This window comes from Tachypleus tridentatus, chromosome 12 (assembly GCF_004210375.1).
Source record: "Tachypleus tridentatus isolate NWPU-2018 chromosome 12, ASM421037v1, whole genome shotgun sequence".
In the NCBI taxonomy this organism is placed as follows: domain Eukaryota; kingdom Metazoa; phylum Arthropoda; class Merostomata; order Xiphosura; family Limulidae; genus Tachypleus; species Tachypleus tridentatus.
The window spans coordinates 4,431,282-4,452,241 of NC_134836.1; the positions used below are offsets into that span (position 1 = coordinate 4,431,282).

Consider the following 20,960-nt stretch of genomic DNA (forward strand, 5'->3'; position numbering starts at 1 on the left):
CTGGTACTGATGCACCAATGTGTGGTCTGTATGGCACTCAGGTCATAATCGTACATATTTTATTATCATGCTGTCGTTACAACCACGAACGACAACGCCATTTTAAACATATTTTTAAGGTAGGTTTGCCCTTGACATTAGCAAATGTCATGGATGATACTGGCCGCTTCACTCATGTTTTTACATTTTTAAGAGCCATTGGTGTTTTTAACTTAATTTAAGGTTTTTATTGGACTATACACTGTTTTAGTATGATTTCTTTTACATACTTTAATTTTCTTTTGACCTGAACCCAGGAATGGAAATGCCAACTTTAGGTGACTGACAGAAAGTTTGAACGTAATGCTTCAGTCTTCCTCGCAGGTCTTAATTTTACATATTTTACGTATTTTTACATTCATTTTCATATACCATTACAGTGTACTACATCTTGTTTGGTACAGATAGCCTAGTAGCTTTGTGCCAATAAACATGAAATACCTACCTTCCTTACCTTATAGAGCTTTTTTTACAGTGCTCACAAGTAAAATGAGGTGCCCAGGGTTTAACTTGATTCCCGACAGGCATGCTGAAATATGCCTTGTAGGCTTCACATAAAATTAAGCAGATTGTTTCACAGAGTACTTTTTCGCTCTTGTCTTGATAATTTGGCCACATACATAGCAGAATGAGTCTGGAGAATGCTTGCAGCTTCTTGATGCTATCTGATAAAATCAGATAGGTCTGTGTGTTCACTTAGGCAGCTAGAACTAAACTGAAGTGGTGAGTCCCTGTATATATATTACCATGGAAAGTTCTAGAAAATTATAAAAGGTTATTGAAAAGTCTCTTAAGTTCTACAACATTCTAGAATATTCTTGTTAATTCTATAAAATTCTCTATCAGCCAGTCAGCACTGAATCTACTTGGAATGTTCTAGAACATGGGTAAATTTGAAAATTTCATTACTCAGGTCACAAAAACAATGCTTGAAGAAAATAATAGGTTTTTTTCCATTTACTTTAGACATAAGCAATTGGAAAATAACACTTTCTATCCAGGAACAAGAAAAAGTAAAAATTTTGTTACATAGTGTAACTTGCTATCTTTGCTAACTTGACAATTAGTTCCTGTTACAGCCAGAGTGAATGAACTGTTTTGTATAAACACATTTTCTGCAAAATGGAAGAGAAAATGACTGATTTTGATCTATTAGGGATATTTCACTCATATACATGATAAATTGTATAGGGCTAACTACCCCTCCTTGCCTCTGTAAAAAAAAAAATGTACAGAGTAGGTGTCTAACATATTAATCCTTACTTTTCTACTATCAAGAAAGTTGGAAAGCTACCACTGATACAAGAGTTATTACTTTAAAATAGAACCAGTTTTACTCATAAATTGAGAAAATAATTAAAAACGATCAAACATTACGCTTTAAATAACCTACTTTATGTAAAATTCATCGTTTAAACTTTCCCAGTCTTTCAAAATATTTTTTTATTTTAGAAACAAGAATTTATTACTTATGAACGAGAACGTTATTACTAAATTTTAGTGTTTTTTCTGTTTCAATAATAAACGTTTCTGATACATATCATTACATATAAATTTTTTTGTTTTTTTTCAGTGATAACTGTTTCTATTGTCTCTTAAATGGATTGTCAATTTGTACGCCACGGACAAAACGAGTGAATACAAGTGCTGAAATTGGGAGAAATAAAATGTGAAGGTAAATAAAACTCGCAGAATAATTTGTTAGTAGTGGCGTACAATTGTTTGGTTTGTTTGTTTGTTTTTAATTTCGCACAAAGCTACTCGAGGGCTATCTGTGCTAGCCGTCCCTAATTTAGCAGTGTAAGACTAGAGGGAAGGCAGCTAGTCATCACCACCCACCGCCAACTCTTGGGCTACTCTTTTACCAACGAATAGTGGGATTGACCGTAACATTATAACGCCCCCACGGCTGAAAGGGCGAGCATGTTTGGCGCAACCGGGATGCGAACCCGCGACCCTCAGATTACGAGTCGCACGCCTTAATACGCTTGGCCATGCAGGGCCAGTGGCGTACAACAAACAAATGGTTAAAATTCCCCAGCAGTAAGACTTTGTACAATACTAAAGTCAGGAGCTCGATTCCCGTCGGCAGACACAGCACATAGCCTTGCTATAAGAAAACATATACACGTGGTAAAGACGTTAATAAGGTGTGTTTATTTGTGAATTTATTTTCTTAACGAAAATGTGTATTTCATTTTCATTAAAGAAAATATATAAGAAAAGAATATGTGGTTTTACTCAAAAAATTTGTGGGTGTGTTTTGTTATAGCAAAGCCACATCGGGTTATCTGCTTTGTCCACCGAGAGGAATAGAACTTGATATCAACCTTGTATATCAGATGACCTACTGTCGTACTGCTAGAGCACACTCAAATACGTTTTGGGCAAGCAGAGAGTGGTGCGTCTATAACAAGTTTAATACCAATTTTTTATACACTGGTTATAGTACAATGAAATTACATTATTTTAATAAACATGCTCCTAAGTAAAATAATGAAGTGGGGATTTTTCAGTTAGGTTTTAATAACAACAAAAAATCTAGATTTTGATGCAAAATAAAGAGCTCCAATTGTTCCGTAAATTGTCGGTTTTGTTGTGATTTACACTTGTCACAAGCTATGAATACTAGGCCTGTTTACAAATATCGTTTGCATTACAACAAGTGTTATGATTTATTAATTTTCTAACAAACCCTTCTTAACAATGGATAGCAGCAAAGTTAGAATTTAGGTAAATGAATGATTGTTTGTTTGAAATTAACTACAAAGCTGCACAATGGGCTGTGTATGCTAAACCTATCACGGGTATCGAAACCCGGTTTCTAACAGGAGGAGTACGCATATATACCGCTATGCCACTTGAGCGCGTATGAACAAGTGAAGAAAAACTTGCAAATACACGAGTTTAGTAATATAAATTAAAACCTGTCTAAGGCGGAATTGCAAGGGACCGAGTAAAATTTCCAGCTTAGAAAGTGAACATGGATTTCCTTACTTGTATATAATTTTTTGAGCGGAATGTTATACTTGCTTGACTCAATGGAAGTAAGACGTTTGTGAATAAAGTTATTATACTGGTTATGCTATATTCATTAAAATAAGAACAAGAACAACCATTCAAAATATACACAAGTACACAAAATCTTAATCAAATTTATTTGAAGAAAGTGTCCAATTTCAACTGTTTTGTTTTTTAATGGGCTTTCTCATGCGGTTAAAAGAGAACGCCAATTCTACGGCCTTTTCATGAAGTTCATTTTCCCCTTTCATTTTTGCATACAATTTGATAGCGATAATATAACTTAACACTTGCAATGAAGTAGGAATTTCTATTTCCTCACTATCTTTTCCATTTTGTTCATCTTCTGAATCTCTCACACTGTTACCATCTTGCGATTTTATTGTAGATTTTAAATCAATTTCTGTTGAAACATTCTTGTCAACATTCACAAAACTTTCCGCGTTCACAGAATCATTTGCAGCAGTCTTCTCAAAGTTTGGATTTCACTAGAATCTCCGCCATTATCAAAAATAAATCCACAGTTTCGAAAGCACTTTATCACGCATTTATCTTTTACGTATGTGATTGAATGACTTAAAAAATGCAACTGCATCTAACACGTCAATTTTCATGGTCATTTCTGGCGCTCTCTTACAGTCGTCCATGTTTGCAAGAAGATGCTGAAGCATCAATTTTCTGTATTTCAATTTTATACTGTATAATTCCATTGTCTAGTGGCTGTAGAACTGATGTTGCACATGGAGGTAGAAAGACTAAACAAACATCTGAAAGTTGAACTTTTTGGTAACAAGTTGCGTTGTATTATTTAGGAAAAGTAGAATCTTCCTATTTTCTTGTTCCATTCTTTTGTTTAATTTGTTCAAAAATTCCTCGAATATAGCACTTGTTATCCACGCTTTATTATTCGCTTTTCATTCCATAGGAAATTGATTCTTCCTTAAATTTTTGAAAGAGCACGAATTTTCATTTTTACCTATTATCCATGATTTCTCTAGTTTTCCATCAGCAAAGGCGACCAAAACCACAGTCAATCGTTCTAACGAATAGCGACCTCCGGAATAATGACGGCAGAGAAAAGAACAGAATATATTTAACCAATACTTACTCTAACAAAATGTCCGAGAATTTACGTACGTAATAATTAAACAAATTATTAATCAAACAAGAATTTATTAATATTTAAAGAAATTATTAATTAAGTAAAAAATTGATATTTAATCAAAAACATTTTTTTCCGCCTTACTCAGGTTCTAATTCTTACTTGTTGATAGATGAGGTAGGTGAAAGATAGTTTACCGTCCGCGTTACGCAGGTTCCGCCATATAGAGGGCCTTCCTTTTATAAGAGAAATCTTAAGATAATGCTGCGAAATTCTGATATTTCTGGCTTTTACAGGTTTTACTGCACAAAGGTTATCGTTTTTTATTTTTTTATGGCTCTTTGATCAAAACTGTGGGTTACCAAGTGCTGTAGATTATTGTTGCTGTTTGAAGATATTTCTTTCTTGGTAAGTTATCAGTTAATATTTTTATATTTTATGCTTCATGTATTTTATATTTTTCTACTACTGTTTAAAACTTTTTGGACTATTTTCCATTGTGGAACATGTGGAAGTTACCCTACCTATAAATCTAACAAAGTATAGCATAACATAATTTATGGTAAGATAATGTAAACTACAATATAGATATATACATAAAGCTTGACAAGTATGTTGTACTGTATTAGCAAGCAGTATGTCTGCAGATTTACAACGCTAGAAACCGGATTTCGACACTTGTTGTTGGCATAGTACAGATAGTCTATTGTGTAGCTCTGTACTTAACTTCAAGCAACCATTCAGAATTTATACCTTATTTACTCTCTTATTTATTTTTCAGCATATCTTCTCCTACCTAGATTTAAGTGTGTGGATAAGAAGGGCATATATCCATCTGTTTATGTTTAGCATTTTGACACTCAAATATAATTGTGATTGTGTACAAACCATGTAAATATTACGTGCGAAGACACGTTCACAAAGTAATATCCTGAATATTTATTTAACGTTTAAAGCCAGTGATACGTTTGTTTAAATTACCTAGAAGTTTTGTACTGTTTCGAAAAACCGTGTGATTAGATATCATATAACGATAATAATTAACACAATATTTGTCCGTTATTAAAGTTTAACATAATAAAAAAAATTTACCCTCTTGTACTACATTTTACAAGTAACAAGAAAGCAAATCTACATCGCTTTATAATTGTTGGCACGTGAAAATGGAAAAAGATCAGGAAGTAAAGAGCATTTGAGATGGGAGAAAAGTCTGCTTTATCCATTTTTGCATTTCACTATCTAACATACATATATACACCTTAATACGATATATTATGGTACAGTATTGCCCTCATAGCCAGATGGTGAGAGTACTTGATTCGTAATCTGAGCGTATCTGGTTGAAATCTATGTCAGGGCCAAACATTTTCGCCCTTTCTGCAGGAGGCATTATTATATGATAATCAATTCCACTATTCGTTGGCAAAAGAGTAGTTCAAGAGTTGGTAGTGGATGGTGATGATTAGCTATCTTGTCTTACACTGCTAAATTAGGTACGACTAGCGAAAGTAGCCCTATAGTACATTGTTGTTTAATTAACTATGTTTTCATTCCTCGAAGACACCACTGACAAATTTATAATTTTCTACAAAATAACATACTTTCTGAGAGTTTCCATCTATAATTTCAGTCTTAAAAGTAAGTAAATTTTACGAAGTTAAAAAGAAACGGTAATATTTAATAATTACAAATATGTATTTACCAACAATTCCAAACAATTTATATAAGTCACTGATTATACCACATTTGGATTATTATGTTCAGTCTTAGGCTCCTTATTTAAGAAAGACATTAAATTGTTTTTAAGATTGCTATTACCAGGGGCGTAGATCCTGGGGTGGATGGGGATACATCCCCCTTTATTTTAGGTGGGGGTATGGTGCATACAATCATCCCCCCCCTACAGTTTGGTCTGTTGAATTGTTTTATTGCATCACTGGCCTACAAATTGTGTGTTTGTTCTTGTGATTCTCGTGTTCTTACCAACCGAATTACATAATTAGGCCTAGATGTAGGTTTTTTCAATAGCCGAAGTGTACATCTTTAACATAGGCGTGCTTCTAAGCTTTTCGATCTAAGCGATAGTTCGTAAGTATCAGTCAATAGGCCTAAGTATACATACAAGACTTGCAAGCACTATCACAGAATCTACCTACGTCATCACAACAGATTGAACAGAGCATGAAATTCGAAAATATTACTCCCAAGCGTAAACTCCTGTGATCTAGATCTGGCAGGCCATTTGTAACTTGTAGCTGCATCAATCTTATGTGTATATTGTGCGGTTTTCCTACGCCATTTGTTGTTAGCATGTCAAGCCAGTTTTATTGTCGAACGCCTTACTCTCCCTAGCTGCCGAACCCGCTGGCCATAGTGTACGTTTAGTCTACAGTTAACGACAGGTTCGGGCCGCTCGGATCCAGACGCGCCCTACATCACCTTCCTCCGATCCTTTTAGTCTGAGCCTCGATTTTACAACAGGGATCATTAGACCATTGTTTGTGGCCCTCATTAATCCATTATATTTCAGATTATCACCGCCCTCTAATAAAGTGCTGGTGCTTTATGGTAAAGGAATAATATATTCTCTTATATATAGTAAAAATATTGTATTTTCTTGTATAATTAGAACGCAAAAAGAGCGATTTCAACGGCCTGAAGCCTCTACTCGAATTGTATTGCTAGTTTTTGTTTAGGTGTTTTTATTTAATAGACGTACTTATAGACATTATATCACAACGTGTTTGCCTTTTGATGAACTTTAACAGGAATATAATATATTTGTGATTGTTTGAGTATTTTTCGAGAAACTTGCAAATACTTGTGTTGTAACTAGCACACATTATTGTCCCAGCGATACCCAGACGGTCAGTTGGCTCGGTAGTCACTGTGAGGTTCGCGCGTTCGACTTAAATACATTGTATAGTTCAGTCTTCCTTCCATTCTGTTCTATCATCGTTCGTTGTACGTTAAATGTTTCAATAAAGATTGTATTTTACCCTGTTGAGTCATCTGGGAAACAGATTCCAATTATGACAAGCAAGCGTCTGAAACTTTCTGATATTAGACAGTTCTGCAAGCCAGTTACTAGTACTACAAGTGACAATGCAGATACAGGATAATCCAACAACCTCAAGCAAAGGAATAGAAACTTGACATACAGAGGAAATACCATGTTCATCAGAGGACAAATCTCAAAATGCTTGTGTTGAGCTTGTGATGTGCTATTGCACATCATGAACCACCAGATAGTTGTGAAACAAGTTTGTGCAATAATGAAAAATTTGACACTCCACAGATACAGTGTGGAAAGCCATATCATCCAGATGCACAATTAATACCATGACAGAGAGCAAAATCTCAAAATATCAACTTCCAGGGCAAGTGGTTTGATGAGTTCCCATGGCCGCACTTCGACAATCAAACTCAAAAAGTCATATGCTTTCATTGTGCCTGGGCGGAAAATAGAGGCCAGTGTAGTATACCTTCATATCCACCAGTTTTTGCAACTGGAAAAAGGCAAAAGATAAATTCAATGAACACCAGTCCTCCTCTCAGCACAGATTCGCTATATCTCCAGAAGGTTCACTTGATTACACTTGATGTCCAGCTACATGATGGAAAAAAGAAGCAGCAGGAAGAATGCAAAAGAAGTCTAGCCAAAATATTCAGAGGCTTACATTTCTTACTGCAACAAGGTTTAGCATTACGTGGACATACTGATATGGAGGGGGAGCTTCCTGCAGTTAATGAAGCTCCTGGAAGAGGAAGATCCTGAGTTGATGGCCTACTTGTCAAAGAAAATCACATTCACATCACCCCAGGCTCAGAATGAAATAATGGAGATGTTCAGCCATCAAATACTGAGGAACATAGCACATGAAGTGCAGCAAAGTAAAATCTTTGCATTAATGGTTGATGGCACTCAAGATGTTACAGGTGCCAAACAGGAAGCAACATGTGAACGATAAGTAGATGAGAATCTTGACGTCTGCGAGACATTCTAATACAACTGGTGAAACAATATCCTTGACTATACTTGATGTACTGACTAGACTCAATTTACCACTGTCAGGATTAAGAGCACAAACTTATGATGGAGCCGCTAACATGAGTGGTGCGTACAGTGGATGCCAGGCAGAAATAAAAGAGAAGCAACCGTCAGCTTTGTGTTTTCACTGCGGAGCACACAAGGCTAATTTAATAATGCAACATGCAGTTGAAGTTTGTGAATGTGTTCAAGATTCTATCCAGTAGGTACATGAACTTGATGTCTTGCTTTAGAGGTCAGGCAAATACAAGACAATCTTTGAACATATTGTATCATCAGACAGCCACAATGGTGATGTTAATTACATCCGCCCACTGTGTCCAACATGCTGGTTGTACCGCCTATTTGCAATTACATGTGCTAATAATCACTACTGTGACATTGTTGAGTCCTTGTCTGAATTAGCAAATGAAAAATTATATGTAGCGATGAAAGCACGAGGTCTACTGGACAGATATGAGAAAGGAAAGACAGTTTTAGGATTGTTGATGGCTCAGCATCCATTAGCTGCATTAGAGGAACTAAACCATGCATTCCAAGCAAAATCAGCGACAGTATCTGACAGGATTGAAATATCTGCAATGACAGTTGAGCAATTGAGGGTATTGCAAACAGAGGAAAATTACAACAAGATATTTGATGAAGCTGAGAAAAAGGTTGCTTCTCTTGATCTGGTGCCTATTGAACTACCACGCAATCGCAGACCCCCAAGAAGGATCACAGGTGATGGCTCAGCACACCATTCTGCAACAGTTGGAGATTACTATAGAAGCAAATATTTTGAATTTGTGGACACAGTCATGGAACATCTGACCACTAGATTCAATGGAGACAACAATGACTTGAGGCAATATCTGGCACTTGAGAACATGATCACATCTGGCAAGATTGACAACTCAGTTATAAACTTCTATCCAGAAATCTCTGCACAACTGCTCGAGTTTCAGTTGCCCATGTTCAAAGGAACAACAAAAGCAGTATCTCTGAAAGGTGTGAAGGATGCTTACTGTAAAATGCATGAAACAAGCCAGCAGATGTTTAGTGAAGTTTTCTTCTCATGAAAATTTGCTTGTATGACAAGTATCTAGCTGCGAATGTGAACGCAGCTTTTCGTCATTAAGCTGGGTGAAGACGTGGTTGAGGTCAACTATGTCTCAGTGCTGCCTCAGCCATGTGGCAGTTTGTCACACTCACAAAGATGAGGTCGACAAGATAAATATAGAAGAGCTTATGAAAGAATTAATAAACAGATCATCACAAAGGAGGTCTACATTTGGGAACATGTAGACAAGAGGACTAAATGAATCTTACTTCAATGAAAAGTATGAATAATTACGTGCTACATTGTATTGATGTGTAATTTTCAAGAGTTTGCAAAGACATTTTAATTAATTTTATCAAACAACATGAACAATTTTTCAGTAGATATAAACTTATCAAGGGTAATTACTAATTTTATTAATATTTGAAAACGTAATTCATGCAATGAAAGTTATTAGTAACCTTGTCAAGTATAATGGCCATCTTTTATACTGTGTAGTGTGCAGGAATAAATTCATGTGGCAGTTAAATTGTGAAACATTTGTCTTTATTTTATTAACATTTTGAAAACTGTTCACAAACATGGAAACCTTGAAATATCGTGGCAACAAGATTACTCTGTGACTGCATGTTTACAGCTTTCAGGTTCACGTAATCAGAGATTACCAATTTGCAAATTTAACAGTCCACATAAGTGGTTGCAAAAATCATCCCCCCCATCGGGTGTAAAAAATCTACACCCATGGCTATTAGAGAGAGAACGAGATCTTTGAAATTGGTTTGGTTTGAATTTCGCGCAAAGTTACACGAGGACTGTCTGTGCTAGCCATCCCTAATTTAGTAGTGTAAGATTAGAGGGAAGGCAGGTAGTCATCACCACCCAATGCCAACTCTTGGGCTACTTTTTTACTAATGAATAGTGGGATTGACCTTCAAATTATAATGCCCCCACGGCTGAAAGGGCGAACATGTTTGGTGTGACAGGAATTCTAGCCCATGATCTTCAGATTGTGAGGTGAGTGATTTAACCACCTGGCCATGCCAGGCCTGTTTTTAGTGCAATATTTACAAATTACGTTTGCAAAGATATAATCAACCTTTATGTACATTCTCAGTGAAAGTTATTTTCTTGTTGTGAGGATAGTATTTTTTAAATTAAAACTGTGTTCTGTGATAAAAAAATTGTTGTCTCACACATAACACAGTTATTTTTCTAATTGCCTGAATCTTGAATACCAAAAGTGTGAAATTTTTTTATAGATTTTTGTTTGTGGTGCTCATGAAAAAATGGTATAACATTGTATTTATTATTTTGGTCACATACACATATATACAATGCCCATTTTAGTAAGATTTAAACAATATACTGTTCTGCCAGCAAACTATTAATATTATATCAATAATAAATTTATATATTCCCAACTTAGTTGGAAAGATAAATACACATATTACAAGTATAAATATTGCATTATACTAAAAAATATATATACAGTAGTTGTAAAACTTGTAAGAATTTAAGATTAGATGTTTAAAGTAGATTGTTTTTCTTGGGGGCTGTTTAAACACTCTCACTACATATAAATTATCATACATACTCAGTCTTGCCAGATATAAATTATCACATATATTCATTACTAATGAATGTAAATTATCTTGTGTACTCAGCTGTACTGATTGTAAATTATTTGAATAGTTAATCATACTAAATATAAGTAATTATTCATATGCAGTCTTATTAAATATATGCTATCATGCTTACTTAGTCCTGCTTACTATAAATTATTCTATAAACTCTATCCTACTGAATGTAAGTTATCATGAATAATTAATCATACTAAATATGAGTTATCATGCGTAACCAGTCGTAATGAAATTATTAAGCATACTGAGCCATACTAAATATAGGTTATTATATGTACTCAGCTCTGCTAATGGTCATGCATATTCAGTTTAACTAAATATAAATTATCATGTATGTATTTTTTGTATTACATGCTCTCTAGTGGCTAAGCAATAATTTTAAAATAATCTGGTTGCAGTACTTATCATCAGTTTACAAAATGTTCATTCTGTATTACAGTTTGTGCTTAACAACAAACATACTAAACATAAATTATCATACATTCTCAGTCTTACTAACTGTACTATCTGTATGTACTAAGGAATGAATGAACCTTTTGTAATTTTAAGTTACTATAATTATATCAGTTTGATGGGGACATAAAGACATTTTTTGCAGTTCATTTTTGAAATATCGTAATAACTGGTATACAACTTGTGTTTAATCTGAACAGCTAAAAATAAGATGTTAATGATAACATTTAATTAATGTGATAGAATATTATGAGAAAACATTATCTTACTTCATGTTTTAGTTAATTTTAAGTTAGTGTGACAGGTTCAAGTTAGGTTATCCAAATTGCATTTATCTTTTAAAAATGATAATCCCATCTGTAAAAGTTTAATGTTCTTGGTTTTTTTTACGTAGGTTTTGGAACTGTTGCTGATCCAGGTAACACAGTTCTCCAGTATTGGAGAAAGAATAAGGTCAGCTCCACTTAAAGTTTTTTTATATATGAAATATATTAAAGACAGAAATATTCAATCGCTTTATTACACTTATACCTTATTGAGTCTAATAGTCATCAATTAAATTTAGAAATTCATGGATGACTATAATAAAATGTTAATATATCAGTGACAAAAAGTATATAAATATATATCTGTGTGTGTGTGTATATATATAACTGTGAATGACTACATCTCTGCAAATAACTCCCAAGAGATATATATGCACATTCTGTGTAGTCTAGATGTTTTAAAAAATTGCAGAAAGATACAAAGATAAAAAAAAAAAAAACAGGTGTAAAATCCAAGTCTATTTATAAAAAAAAAAAATAATCTTTACACTAAATTCATGGTTTAACATTTGTAAACAGAATGATTGTTTTTAACTATTATTGTCTTCATTTATGCTGTTCTAGCACTTGTATTTTTGCAAAATTGATTCTGTAACTATATTATAAAATCTGCAGGTGTTCCAAACAATATTAACTGGTGAAAAAACCAAATTCCAAAGCCTAGACAAATTGTTACTGTCTTTAAAAAGTCAAGACATAAAAATTTACTATGGCAATGTTTAATTAAAGTTAATGTTGTATTTATTTAGAAATAATTAGTTACAAGGGGGAATACATATTATTTTCATAAGTAACATATGTATCTTTACCATGCAATTTTTCTTTAAATAACATCATTTTTCAGAATTTTTAGACTTATTCCTCGCCGTGCTTTGAGTTTTCAAATTTTGCTCAACTTTGTTTATAGTCTTTAACTTAGTTTTTGTATTTAACTTCCAACTTCCATAGTCTATAAGCTGTTGCAACTTGAATTATTTGATATAATTTTGTTTGCTTACAAAGATTTTCAATTTGAGTTATTTACTCATTTCATATCTAGTCAGGAATTTGCATTTTATTGTTATGACATCTTCAAATGAACTTTATTGGCAGAGGATTTTGGCACTCATGTACAGAGATATGGAGTCATTCCTGCAGTCTGTGGGTCCTTCTGACCCTCAGTCTTTCTCCTTTACCCTAGGGATGTTGGACAAGAAGATTAAGACATAGACAGGCTTTTTATGTTTTGTTCTCATCCTCTGCATTGTGTAAACTTTCTTTTGCTACATGATATATATCCTTTTCCTGAATAGTTTGTGTACCATCCCTTGCCTGATATCTTATATGCTCACACTTTGGCCTATCATTGGTATTCAAATTCTTCTTTGGATTATCCATAGTTGGGTTATTTAATCCCAGTTTAGGTTTAAGACCTAGGTACTTCATGTGCTCAGTATTCCCATCTTTGTTTATCTTTAATCTTCCTTCTGTGTTCACTTTTTGCCTGATGTTATCTGTCATTTCCATGAGGGTTTTTAGAAAGGTGAGCATTCACTGCTGCTATTCTGTTGTTCATATCAGCCCATTTGTTTTCATTAGCTCTATTGTTGTTGGGCAGAACTCTAGTTTGACATGGATGTGTTTATTCCTCTCATCTTCAAGAGAATTACTCATTTATGTGTGACTCCTTTTCTGCATCAATCTATTTTGGGGGAATCTCTTGGTCATTGCCATCTCATCTCCTGTCTTTCTTATACTCCCTTGCTTCTCATCTGTCTCAATCTTCCCCTGTTCTTCTCACTCCCATTCTGTTCTCTTATCAGCTCATTTTGCTGAAGCTTCTGACTAAAATCATCTTATTTTTTGCTGCCAATTCATCTACTGTACTTGGTTTCAGTGGCAACTTAGTATGTATAGAACATACGGTGACCAAGATATACAAGACTGTCCATTTTTAGAGAACTTTCCCCACCAATCTTTGGTGTTAAAAGTCTTATTAGTAGAACTCTCATTTCATTTTCAAACTCTTTTTCCCTCATCTACTTTTCCAGTTCCCTTCCCTCTCCTAAGGAATCCCATATCCTGGTATTATTTGTTAGAAGCAGAACAAGACCTTCTTTCTAACGGTACTGTAGAATCTGTGGATCATTTCAGCTTCTATTCCTAAACTGACAGTCTGAACTTACTGTTTTTCACAGACAAAGTTTCAATGTGGAGTCATTTATGCCACTTTGTTAAGTGCTTACTCCATGTTTGTGAATGACAAAGATTAACATGTCTCATGCTTACTTCCATATTCCCATATCCTCAATATATTGTCCGTTTCTTTGATTTAACCACAGGGTCTATCAATTCCAAGTTGTTTTGTTTGGTCTTTCCTTGGCCTTCTCCATTTTTATGTTGGGTAATCAGAGTTGATGATAGATGTTCCACTCCCAGAAAATTCAGTTAAATCATTACCTGGACAAATGACATTTTCTAGCTTCGTTAATGATGGTAGCCTCCTAGCACACTTGGTTGGTTGTTGAAAATAGATATGTGTGTTCTGACCCCAGCCCAGTTGTTTTTTCATGTTGTGATCTTTCTTCAACTCTTACTTCAGCCATTTCCAGTTCATCTTCAGTCCCTAAAGCTATCAGTTCAAAATGCACAATACTGCTTGAAAAGATCTATTATTAAAAGGAACAAAAGGTAATAATCATGGTATATTTTAGCAAAATGATCACTACCCTGTAACAATATAATGTACATGGTAATATCCCTAACTGAAGTAACAACTCCAGTAATTTTGGCTACTCTAATAATACAGTGGGTAACACACTAAAAAAAGAACCTATTTATACCAGAATAATAACAATACATATACAATTATTGTATTTGTTTGTATTTAAAACTACAGGTTCTGTAAGATCATTGCAGATCCAGGTACTAAACAAACAGTAACACTGAACAAGTAAAATGTAATGGATCTACATGAAAGAGATTTATGTCAACTTAAATATTGTCATTCAGTGATACATACAAGTTATGAATCAGCTGTAATGTGATAAAACAGTGACTCACCAGATATATGTCATAAACTGTAATCCTTGTTTTAAAGTATAATAACAGTAGCAAGTGGCATATAAACAAATAATATTAACATCACTTTGTACGAAAATATTTATCCCATTAACAATAAAAATGTTAAAAAAAACAGTATTGTTGTTTACATCTTAGTGTCCGTAATAGTGTGTGTTTTTTATAGGAAAGCCACCGCGGGAAATCGAACCCTTGATTGTAGCGTTGTAAAGCCGTAGACTTACCGCTGTGCTAGCGGAGGACCTCCGTAATAGTAAAGATGATTATATATATTCCCAATTCTATTTCCGACAGTGGGAATACCACTTTTAATGTTTATTGGGTTAAGTATAATATTTCTGTTAGTTCGATTTGTTTATTGCGAGGTATAAAACCATCCAATGGGATCGGATTCCTAATTGTAGTGTTACAAACTTTCACGTTTGCAGCTAATTGGATGGGTGGGTAATAGTTTAGAAATACTTCTGTCTATTTAATATTTATTATCACCATTTTTAAATTGATTTCGTACAATGAAGATTTGTAATCGCACTTATGATTTTTATACTGATTAAATGTTTCTAACATGTAAACAGCTTACGACTCAGGAAGGTGTGGAGGTTTAGAAGTATGTTATTAAATTTGAATTTTTAAATGGTACCTACACTAGGCAAAATAATTTAGATTTAATCAATAATCATTAGTGTTTATTAGATTTATTAAATCGTTACTTAAATCACTTAGTATTGAAATGATATTTTCATATTTATTTCTTTCCCCCCTCGGTGTGGATTCCTGTACGTGGTGAGGGGACCTCCCAAGGAAGGTTCTGTTCTTTCAGTTTACCTCTTCTGGGATCTAATCATCCATCCATGTTTTGCCGTGCGTGGCAACCCATGAAGGGGAGGAGAGAATCCTGGTTGTTGAGGGGTCCAACCCTAACACACCACTTTGGCCTTGAATTCCCTCTAGACAGGCGGCCTTGGGTCAGTCGGCTGGTCCACTTGGGCTAGGGTCAACCAAGTACCAGTGTTGGATGTTCTCAACAGGTGTTGTGGACATTGTATCTGATGCTGGTGTTTGGGAATAGTGCTTTATTATGGATACTACAATTAAAAATCTTAATAAAATAATGAAAAAACAGTGGCAAACGACCACGTCTTGACGATCCTGAGCAGCAAACTTCATCATCTGTACTACCTGTTGTACCTCATTTTCTTATATTGCATTCACTTTCAGACAAACCTATAGGGCAAATGTCTCCCTTTTTGCATTCAGAAGGGATTAGAGGGACTTGCTGGCTCTCCAAAGTGAGTAAAGAAGCTTCGATCTGGTGACATATTGGTAGAAACATCCACATCTCAATACAGTGAACTTCTCTTGCATTCAAAGGCCATTGGGGGATATACCTATTGAGGTTATACCTCGTGCTACTTTTAATTCATCACGAGGAGTTATTGTTCAGAAGGATTTGAAGAACATCCCCGAGTCGGAGATTCTCGCTGGTTTATCCACCCAAGGAGTTTCTGCAGTGAGGTACATTTCCACTCGCAAAGATGGAATTATGGTGCCGACCAATATCATCATTCTTACATTTACGTCACCACGTCTGCCTGCCATCATCAAGGGAGGTTATCTTAATTGCAGAGTATGGCCATACATTCCAAACCCTCCCTGATGTTTCCAGCGTCAACAGTTCGGTCACTCAAAGACATCATGTTGTGGTTCCTTGACGTGTGCTCATTGCAGCGGCATGGACCATGATGCCTACGAGTGTGAAACACATTGCAATGGTTCTCACCCATTGTACTTTTGTTCTTGCCCTAAATGCTTGGAAGAAAAAGAGGCGCAGCATTTAAAAACGATTCATAACATTACTTATCCCAAGGCTCGAAAATTGCTGTTCACCACCTTATCTTGGACGAATGCTGCTGCTCTTCGTTCCACAACTACATTGGAAGTGCAGACAGATCTCTTTGTGCCTACAAATGAATCGTTCTCCAAACAAATGAAAAGTCTCTTGACCTCCATGGTTAAAAAAGTTGATTGATCAATTTTAACACCTATCTCTGTCCCTTACATACATTCCAACAAACCCCAAGATCCATATCCTTTGGTTTCAAATACAGGAATTTCTTCAGATACATCTTTTTCTCCCACCCCAAGATGCAAAACAATCATTCGTTCGCATCCTCAGTTATGGAATCCCCTTTTAACAACAAAGACCTGCATAATCGACCCAGAGCAGGATCCATGGAGATCAATAGTCCTCCGGTAAGGAAAAAAAAATGTGGTCATAAACAGAAGGGGTTTCCACCCAATTCGCCTACACGTAAATAAAAATGGCCACTTTGATACAATGGAACTGTCAAGGTTTACTTTCTAATCTGGATGACATCAAAACACTGATTGCTTCCTACCATTTTTATGTCTTTCCTTACAGGAAACATTTCTGAAACCTGCAGATACAGTCACCATTTGGCAGTTTTCTTTGTACAGAAATGACAGGCTGTGTGATGGACGAGTGCATGGAGGGGTGGCACTGTTGGTTGATCAGCATGTGCCCACTCTGTCTTTGCTACTCGATACACACTTGAAGGCTGTAGCCATCCGTGTTTCCTTGGGACATACCATCAGTATTTGTTCTCTCTACCTCTTGCCTGGAGAGACATATGATCAATCAGACATTGATGCTTTCATTGAACAGTTGCCGTCTCTATTTCATTCTGGGGGACTTTAATGGACATCATCCTCTCTGGGGAAGTGCTGATATTGGTATGAGGGGTCACTCTGGAGAGCGTATGCTCTCTGATCGCAACCTTTCTCTTTTCAATCCTGGTTCTTCTACTTATTTTCATGCACCTAGTCAGTTCTGTACTGCTATTGATCTCTCAGTTTTCTCCCTTTCATTATTCTCCAATTTTTCATGGAGGTTTGACAATAATTCACGAGTCATTTTCCAATAATCTTGAGAGAGCCTGTTCGTGGTCGATGCCACCCGGCCCGCGTGTTCCGGTGGAACCTGGATCAGGCAAACTGGCCCTCTTTCACTGCTCTTGCAGAACTTGATCCTGCCATCATCTGTACACCATCAGTTGACGACTGTGTGGCAGCAGTAACTGACTGAATTATACAAGCACCTGCTCAATGTGTTCCTAAAACCTCGACAGGCACTGGGGTCTTCTACACCTCCCCAGTTCAGAGCTTATACATAGTCTCTTGAACCTTCTTTGCACCTTTGCTGTTTACAATTGTCTTTACTCTGTGCTTCGAAACTTCGTTTCTTATCAAAGCAACCCGCCTGGGGTTGTGTTTTTCTTCTTTGGTGGGCCATACTTTTTCAGAACAGGCGATCTGCCCCTTATGACCTTTGTTTTCCAGCACAGTTGGATGAATTGGGCATTTCCTTAGATAACATTGCAGTATACACTGGTCAGTCCATCCCATTATGGCTTAGTACAGTTCCCAAATGTGGCCTTTCTTAAGTATCTGAGAAAAGCAGATACTCCCGATTAGAAGTACCGTGTTTTATTTACTGAACATCTCTCGAACAATCTTTCCATTCCTATTTATACGGATGGTTCAAAATCAGGTGACTCTGTGTGCTCTGCCATGGTTTGTTGCGGTTTGGTGGAATCCCCTCTACAGCTTTTGTGTTCACTGCTGAACTGTACGCCAGTTCTCTTGCCCTGGATCACATAGAAGCTAAGCAGTACGCCAACTGCACTATTCATACTAACTCGCTTAGTTTTCTACTGGCCCTGGAATCGCTTCATGGTGGTTCACATCCTGTTCTCGCAGCTATTCAAAACCGACTGGCCCATTTCTCTTTAACATCTACTTCTATCCAGTTTTTCTGGATACCGGGCCACGTTGGTATTCGCGGAAACGAGCTCGCAGACTCGTTACGACTCTCAACGACGGCATCATTTTAAACATGTTCTGTCCCAAGGTTTGTCCATAACATTAGACAGTGTTATCAGTGATGGTGACACTGTCTACCTTGATAAAGTTTTTAGTTTTTTAAAGCCCATTAATATTTTTAATACCATTTAAGTTTTTTAGTTTATACATTACACCTTTTTAACGTGGCTCCCTTTTAAAAATCACACTTCATCTAGTTCGATTTGAAATCAGAAGGTGAGAAAGTGGCCGTAACATTAAATAACTCGAAACCAGGACTATAAAGGCCAACTTCGGGTGACTAACGCTGCTGTTTGAACTACTCGTTGGTCATCCTGACGAGTTATTATTATAATTCTGCTACACGTCTTTTGAAACCTTTTCATTACTTTCCTTTTTGAAAATGGCCATAACGTCAAATAACTTGGAACCAGGACTGGAAAGGTCAACTTCAGGTGACTATCGGTGGTTTTTGTACTTACCTTTTAGTCTTCTTGGCGAGTTATGATAGTTACAGTTACGCTACAGAAAGCCCTTTACAACTTGTATTACTGTAGTTTTTCTCACTTTCTAGACTAGATGTAAACATTGGTTTTATGCTATTTATGTTTTTTTTTTAAATTTTGTTTTGTTTTACCTTAATTTCCTTTTATGAATTTTACTAAATTTACTTTTAACTTTTTACCGGATGTTTGGCACATATAGCCTGGCTGCTTTGTGCCATAAAACACTAAATCAACCAACCAATTATTTCTTTCCCTCTTACCTGAATCTAGGAGCTAATTTAAAATTTTCTTCGAATAATGAAAATTTGCTATGTTAATTAAAGCGAATAATAATCCTATCATAAAACATGTTTGTTAGCTTGTGTACTAATATACTACTATAATATTATAATGAAGTTAACGTTTGACATGTTACATTAAAATTGTTTCTATTTGTTGCTGGTCTCATCTTACTGTTAATATAAATGTAAATCTACAAATATATTTAACAAAATTACATCTTTTTATTTTAATATTTTAATTTTGGTGTGGAGAGAAATAAACCAAGAATATAGAGAAGAGCCACAAATTGGATATTCTAATTTAAAACATGAGGAAATTGCAGAGAAATCACCAACAGATGCCACAGTAAAAGATATTTCAGGAATTAAAGACGTGATGTTAACAACCATTTGTATTAAGGTGCTGTTAAGCAGTATCTATGTTTGAAAATTATTCAGTGAACACAGAAATGTAGTTTTACTTTGGTTTGTTTGTTGTGAAGCATAAAGCATGAAATCAATATTGTTTTAGAAAAATATATTACTAATATATCTATTAAAACATTAAAATTTGTTACTTTTGGCTCTTCTTTTATTAATTTCTTTCACTGGTATTTTGATATTAAATGTCAATATTCGGAAAATAGTTTTACTGAGAATCTATAACTAACAACAATATTGTTGGTAATAAGATGAATAGCTACTCTCTACCACCTAGAACTGACAGGAAGACAGATGTCATCAAGGAACTAACTATCGGCTTACATACATTACAACGAGAAATTCTACGAAAAAATGGACTATCTAGCCATGGGATCAAACTACTCTTCCAGTCTTAGCAGACGTTTTTCATGAAAGGCTTTAAAGAAAAAAACCCTCTCACACACACACACACACACACACACACACACACACACACACACACACACATAAAACAAGTTTCTTACAGACGCTATGTTGAAAAGTATCAACAAAATAGCGTACCATTTCTTAGCATACTCATCAATAGGCAAGAGAGGAAAATCACCACAACTGTACACAAAAACCACACCTGCAATGACAATTACCTAAACTTCTAGTCCTTTCATATAACCTCGGTAAAATGTGGAATAGCTAAATGCCTAAACAAGATAGCAGAAAACATATGCGATAAAACATCCACCAATATAAATCGCCAAAAGATCACAGACTGTTTTTAAAAAGAACGGTTACACCTCCACTGTCATCAAAACTTCCCTGAACACCTAAACGGAAAGAAGAATACTATCGGTACCTCTACTACATGCAATATTTCGGTAAAAAACTCAAGTGCATAGCCAAGAAATGCAATATAGATGTCTTAATATGAAATGCAAGAATAATAAGAAATGCAATATAGATGTCTTTATCTAAAATAAATTCATATACTTTTCAAATATACAAACTTAATACAGTCCATGTATAAACTAAGTGCATTACAAATGTTAAAAAATAAATATAATTTATATGCAAAAACGGCTCGTTTGGGCTGAGAAAACACTTTACATAGAAGAGCCGTTTTTGCATATAAATTTCTCAACAAGTGGGTTTCTCGTCATC

General features: G+C 35.3%; 1 long non-coding RNA gene across 34 annotated transcripts in view; it reads left to right on the top strand.

Moving 5' to 3' along the window:
- Nucleotides 1-20,960, top strand: part of LOC143235526 (uncharacterized) — a 45,479-nt gene that overhangs the window by 16,631 nt on the left and 7,888 nt on the right. For 8 of the 34 annotated variants that reach the window (XR_013019235.1, XR_013019238.1, XR_013019250.1 and 5 more), the window contains 3 exons: nt 1,613-1,714; nt 11,743-11,801; nt 14,901-14,987. The exons of 1 other annotated variant lie outside the window; for it this stretch is intronic. This is a non-coding gene — a long non-coding RNA (uncharacterized LOC143235526). Of the gene's footprint in view, nt 1-1,612; nt 1,715-4,458; nt 4,571-11,742; nt 11,802-14,900; nt 15,057-15,699; nt 20,678-20,960 lie in introns of those variants that run through there. 25 more of the 34 variants (XR_013019243.1, XR_013019245.1, XR_013019253.1 and 22 more) reach the window with 11 other exon arrangements.